The sequence below is a fragment of the Aegilops tauschii genome, chromosome 2 (genome assembly GCF_002575655.3).
Source record: "Aegilops tauschii subsp. strangulata cultivar AL8/78 chromosome 2, Aet v6.0, whole genome shotgun sequence".
In the NCBI taxonomy this organism is placed as follows: Eukaryota; Viridiplantae; Streptophyta; class Magnoliopsida; order Poales; family Poaceae; genus Aegilops; species Aegilops tauschii.
In genome coordinates this window covers 531,693,999-531,700,237 of record NC_053036.3, presented here as the reverse complement: position 1 = coordinate 531,700,237, position 6,239 = coordinate 531,693,999, and positions in this window count along the sequence as shown.

Sequence of the window (6,239 nt, the reverse complement as noted above, 5' to 3'; positions counted from 1 at the left end):
GCGGCGGCCGGAGGGGCGACGTGGGCGCGGCGGCGGCGGTGCCGAACGGCGGCGGAGCACCGCGGGCTCGCGCGGTGCACGGCGGCGGCCGGCGGCGGCGGAGCAGCGCGGTGAGGAGGCGGGCGCGGGGCGACGGGGGCAGGCGCGCGGCGGCGGCCGGGCCGGGAGGGCCCGCGGCAGGCCTGCGGGCTGGCGCGGTGGAGATGGCGGCGGCGACACGTGGCGGCTCCGGATTGGACGGTGGGCGGCGGTGGACGCGTCCGGCTCCGCCCGGACGTGTCCGGCGGCGGTGGACGTGTCCGGCTCTGCCCGGACGTGTCCGGCGGCGGAGAGGGAGCGGGTCTAGGCTTTGATCTGCGGGATTTTTCGGCGGTCTCACATATAAATAGGTAGAGGGAGCTAGGAGGCTCCAAATGAGGTGCGGTTTTCGCCCACACGATCGTGATCGAACGACCTAGAGCATGGAAGAGAGTTTGGTGGGTTTTGGGCTGGTTTTAGGGGGGGTTTCGCTGCACACACAAATGGCCTTTGCGGATGCCCGGTTAACCGATGGAGTACCAAACGACCTCCAAATGGAACGAAACTTGACCGGTGGTCTCTGGGTGGTATACTAGGGCCACTTGACAAGCCTCGGTCCATTCCGAGAAAGTTTGACACCCTCTCACGAAAGAAAACAAAAGGGGTGCACCGGAGGAGATAGGAGCACCGGATTGCAAAACGGAGAACGGGGAAAATGCTCGGATGCATGAGACGAACACGTATGCAAATGCAATGCACATGATGACATGATATGAAATTCATGACAAAAAAAAATACAAAACGAAAAACAAAACCCGACCACGGAGGGAATATCATAACACATAGCCGAAAATGGCAAGAGTCGGAGTTACAAATATGGAAAGTTACATGCGGGGTGTTACACCGGGACACCGAACAACATTCGGTAACCACATACTATTTCCCATAACAACTCTAGCGTCACTGAACCTTAAGTGTGTAGACCCTACGGGTTCGGGAACCATGTAGACATGACCGAGACATCTCTCCGGCCAATAACCAACAACGGGATCTGGATACCCATGTTGTCTCCCACATGTTCCACGATGATCTCATGGGATGAACCACGATGTCGGGGATTCAATCAATCCCATACACAATTCCCTTTGTCTACCGGTATGATACTTGCCCGAGATTCGATCGTCGGTATCCCTATACCTTGTTCAATCTCGTTACTGGCAAGTCTCTTTACTCGTTCCGTAACACATCATCGCGTGATCAACTCCTTGGTCACATTGACCTCATTATGATGATGTCTTACCGAGTGTGCCCAGAGATACCTTTCCATCACACGGAGTGACAAATCCCAGTCTCAATTCGTGCCAACCCAACAGACACTTTCGGACATACCCGTAGTGTTCCTTTATAGCCACCCAGTTACGTTGTGATGTTTGGCACAGCCAAAGCATTCCTACGGTATCCGGGAGGTGCACAATCTCATGGTCTAAGGAAATGATACTTGCCATTAGAAAAGCTTTAGCAGACGAACTACACGATCTTGTGCTATGCTTAGGATTGGGTCTTGTCCATCACATCATTCTCCTAATGATGTGATCCCATTATCAATGACATCCAATGTCCATGGCCAGGAAACCGTAACCATCTATTGATCAACGAGCTAGTCAACTAGAGGCTCACTAGGGACATGTTGTTGTCTATGTATTCACACATGTATTACGATTTCCGGATAACACAATTATAGCATGAACAATAGACAATTACCATGAACAAGGAAATATAATAATAACCATTTTATTATTGCCTCTAGGGCATATTTCCAACGCCGGGCATGAAATTTATAAAGTGAATCATGATAGCTCCTTGAATGAAAAGCATGATTGCAATGATTTCAATACAAATTCTATTAATGTCAATTGTGCTAATGACATGCAAAACCTCAAGCTTCGGGATGCTAACTTTGATATTTCCACTACTTATTGCAATGATCATGATTGGGGTGATTCTTCTTATGATCTTGAAAATTTATTTATGCCTCATGATGAATATGCTATTGATATTAATGTTTGAAATAATATTGAAAGTGGGTTTGGAACAGTGTCAACTTTAGATAAAAAGAATCTCACATATTTGGAGAATGTTCAATCTTATGAAAATTTTGACAAAAGTGGGTTAGGAGAGGTCATGACTTTATTTGATGATAACCCCACTATATTGGAAGAGTGTCAACTTTGCATGCATGTGGATCATGAAGAGAAAATTTTCTATGATAGATATATTGTTGACTTTGATTATCATCTTACATGTAATTATTATGAGAGAGGAAAATATGGTTGTAGAAATTTTCATGTTACTAGATTACCTCCTGTTTTGTTGAGCTTGTCTATGTTTTATTTCTCTCCTATGCATATGCTAGATACTTCTTGCCTTGATAATTTCTTTGCCTATAAAATTCGTATGCATAGGAAGTATGTTAGACTTAAATGTGTTTGTCACATGTTTTATGATGCTCTGTTTGCATTCCAATTATTATCTTTCATGTGAGCATCATTGAAATATCAAAGCCTATCTTGATGGCTATAAAGAAAGAGCTCGTTGGGAGGCAACCCAATGAATAAAATTTATTTTTGCTTTTTGATTTCTGTTTTTGAGTGTTTGCACAATTATGCTACTGGTATGATTGTGTTTTTTGTGTTTTAATTAGTGTTTGTGCCAAGTAAAGCCTTTAGGATCTTCTTGGGTGATAGTTGTTTGATCTTGCTGAAAAACAGAAACTTACGCACTCACTGTCGGTGTACAAAAGTAGGGCCACTCCTTTTCACCCCTCTACTTGTGCACGGACAGCTGGAGCCGCGCCCACGGCCACACTGAGCAGGGCAGAGGAGGGGAGCCAAAGACACAAGGCAACCAGGAGCAACGCCAAGACCAGAGATACAAAGAGCAAGGGGAGAGGTGGACTCCCGCCGGTAGGACCCTTGCCGGGGCAGCCTCCACGGCCCCGGCGAGAGCCTTGCCGGGGCAACTTGCCCGATGCCAGCATAACAGGCCGCCCTTGAGCCCGCGGGTTCCAACACCACCAACCAACTACATTGGAACCAAGGCTCGGGAGGCGCCTCTGTGGTGGCATGCAGATCTTCGTCAAGATCATGAACACACAAGATCAGGTGAGGACCAGAAGACGACGATCCTCGGCGGGATCCTAGCTGAGGGAATCCATGAGGCCCCCGGCAAGACGCTTGCCGGGGAAGACCACGATGCCACAACAAGACCCTTCCCGGGACCTCGGCAAGGCCCTTGCCGAGGGCACCTGCGGGGCCACGACCAGGCCCGCGTCTGCCAAGGCCCCACCGCCGTCCCCATGTAGCTGCCAGCTCAACCAGCTGGGCAGGCACCTGCGTGGCGACGAGCGGCCTCTACACCAACTCAGCAAGCACCTGCGTGGTGGCATGCAAGTCTTCCTGAAGGCTCCACCACCGTGCCAGCCCAGCAGCCAGCCAACGTGGCGCAGCGACGCCTCGTCAGCTCAGACGCGTGTCGAAGCCAGGCGAGGCGGCGACAGCTGGGACGTGCTTCCTTGCCGTCCCCGATAAAGCAAGAGGGGCACGTCGGCAGCACATTAAATGCGTTTGTTCGACGGTGCCAGAGGATAGACTCATCCACTGTACACCTTTCCACCTCCTGTGTACCACTGTGGCGACCCCTTTTTTGCCTATAAAAGGAGGCCCGAGGTGACCAGGAGAAGGATTCGGATCTTTTGGGAAAGTTGCACCCCGTAGCTAGCTCAAGAACACAAGAACACTCAAATACATCCACCAAAGTAGGACTAGGGTATTACGCATCTCCGCGGCCCGAACCTGGGTAAACGATCCGTGTGCTTCCTGTCAGACCCGCTCTTTGCACAACTTCGCGCCCACCAACCGTAGAAGCGATCCTAGTGATTCCATAGGTGTTGATTTCCCCCGACATCTTTGGCGCGCCAGGTAGGGGGCGCAGTTGTGAAAATCCAGTCTAGTAGTTAGCCTAGCAGTTCTTCATCGCCATGGCTCCCAAGAAGAAGACGATCACGGTGATCGATTCATCCGGAGCCGGACGGCCCGTTCCGGTGCGGGCGAGCAGCTGGCCGGTCGCGGACAGAACCCAAGGCGCGGCCCGCGACTACCAACATCGCTCTGGAAGTCAGAGCCTGGCGACCGGCGTTGTTCATGTGCGAGACGGCGAGCCGCACGCCGCCAAATCCAGAGACGGAGCTGGGCCCCCGCAGGCGGCGCGGGGCCCTCTAGGGGTGGCGCCGCACCACCTACGGGCGGCGTAGCAACCAACAAGACGCCTACGCCGGCGCCCATGATGCGCTCTTCCCAGGGTGTGGGCGACGAGCAGCGTCACCACGCTGGTGACCCCGGAGGTCGCCGCGGGAAGAGCCATGTGCATCGTTCGCGGGATGAAGGAGGCCAGCATGCCCGCCGAAGCACTGGCGAGGATGGTGCGCGGCCGCCAGGCCGTGATAGAGCTCCTTCTAACATGGTTAGAAGTCGGAGCGCGTCATGGTCCACGCAGCTTTCCCCGCCACCCACGCCAGCAGAAGCTTTGGCGCGCGCACAGCTGCTCCTCGACTTCCCTCCTGCGGCGGAAAAGCTCGACAAGTGGAGAGCCACTATCCGGAGCCTCGTCGGCGTCGACAACAAAGACGAGCCACGGCCAGCGGGGCCCTCAGGCCGGTGCTCCATCGAACCACCGCATGCCAGGGGTCAAGGGGTTGGAGGCACCGCGGCCACGGTGCACTCTCCTCCTCCACGCCACCCACCGCGGGTGTCGGTCCGTCGTGATGACGCTTGTGACAAAAATTTCCATAGCGTCGTCCGACCCACTGACCCATTGCGACCAGCGCCAAGTTCTTCGGGAGCGAGCCCATGAAGACGCTCGAACCACCATCGAGCACCGGCGCGATACACGCCACCAGTGAGAAAGGCGGGCGGGGCCCGCTATGGACCACCCAGCGCCGGGAGGCTCTGGCTGCCTACTTTACGAGGTGGGTTGCCCAGCCTTTACCCGTGAGCTGCGGCAGTTCCAGTGGCCATCCCACCGCATGTTCAAGCCCGACGTCGGCGAGAAGTACAACGGCAAGACCCACCCGTCAGAGTTCCTCAGCATCTACACCATCGTGATGCAAGCCGTTGGGGCTCGCGATGATAAGGTGCTTGCCAATTACTTCCCATTGGCCCTGAAACCCAATGTCATGTCTGGGTTGATGCACTTGCCGGCGGATTCCATTTCTTCTTTGTCAGATCTGTGTCATGAGTTCGTTGGTGCCTTCACTGGAGGCCACCAAGCCCATGGCCAGGCGAGTGATTTGCATATCATCCCCCAGAAGGAAGGTGAAAACCTATGCAAGTACATACAGAGGTTCAGCCGAGTGCAATACAACATCCCGGATGTTCATCCTGCTGCCGTGATCAGCGCATTCCATCAGAATGTGTGTAACCGCAAGATGCGTGAAGAGATGGCAATGAACAAGGTCAAGGATGTGGCCAAACTTTATGTTCTGGCCGATAGATACGCTTGGGCTAAAGAGGCGAGGAAGTACCCCGGCGAAGACGGTGGCGCGGAAACCGACTCTACCGACGATGACACCGCCACCCCGGCGTAGAAGGATCGGCATCGCAACAAGAAGCGCAAGGGCAAGACCGTGCTTGCCGTCGAGGGATCCGACGACATCGGCGCGGCCAAGAAGGCCAAGGCAGACGACCCCGGCAAGGAGATTGCTGGGTGCGCCGCTTGCCGGGCCTTGGCGGCTGCCGACAAGCCAGGAGGCTCTAACAAGCAGTACTTCAAGATCCACCGCACCAAGGGCCACGACCTCCAAAACTGCCGACAAGTCAAGTTGCTTGCTGAAAAGCAAAAAAGCCGAGTATGAGAGGCGGGACAAGGAGAAGGGCCAGGATGGCGCTGAAGGATCCGGCAAGAAGCATTGCGGCCAAGGAGGTCGCCGCGGCAAGGATAACCAGCAAGAGAGGCCCGCTCGGGGCCGCGACAAGAAGCAGGAAGACGACGATCATGACGAGGACGACGAGTCTGGTGAGCATGAGTTTCAGAAGGCTATGGAGGCCATGTGCGTCGATGGTGGCGCCTCGCTGCATACATCTCACCGCCAACTCAAGCAGTGGGTTTGTGAGATCACAGTAGTGGAGCCCTCGTTCGACGCTCAGAAGCCGCTGAAGTGGTCGAGC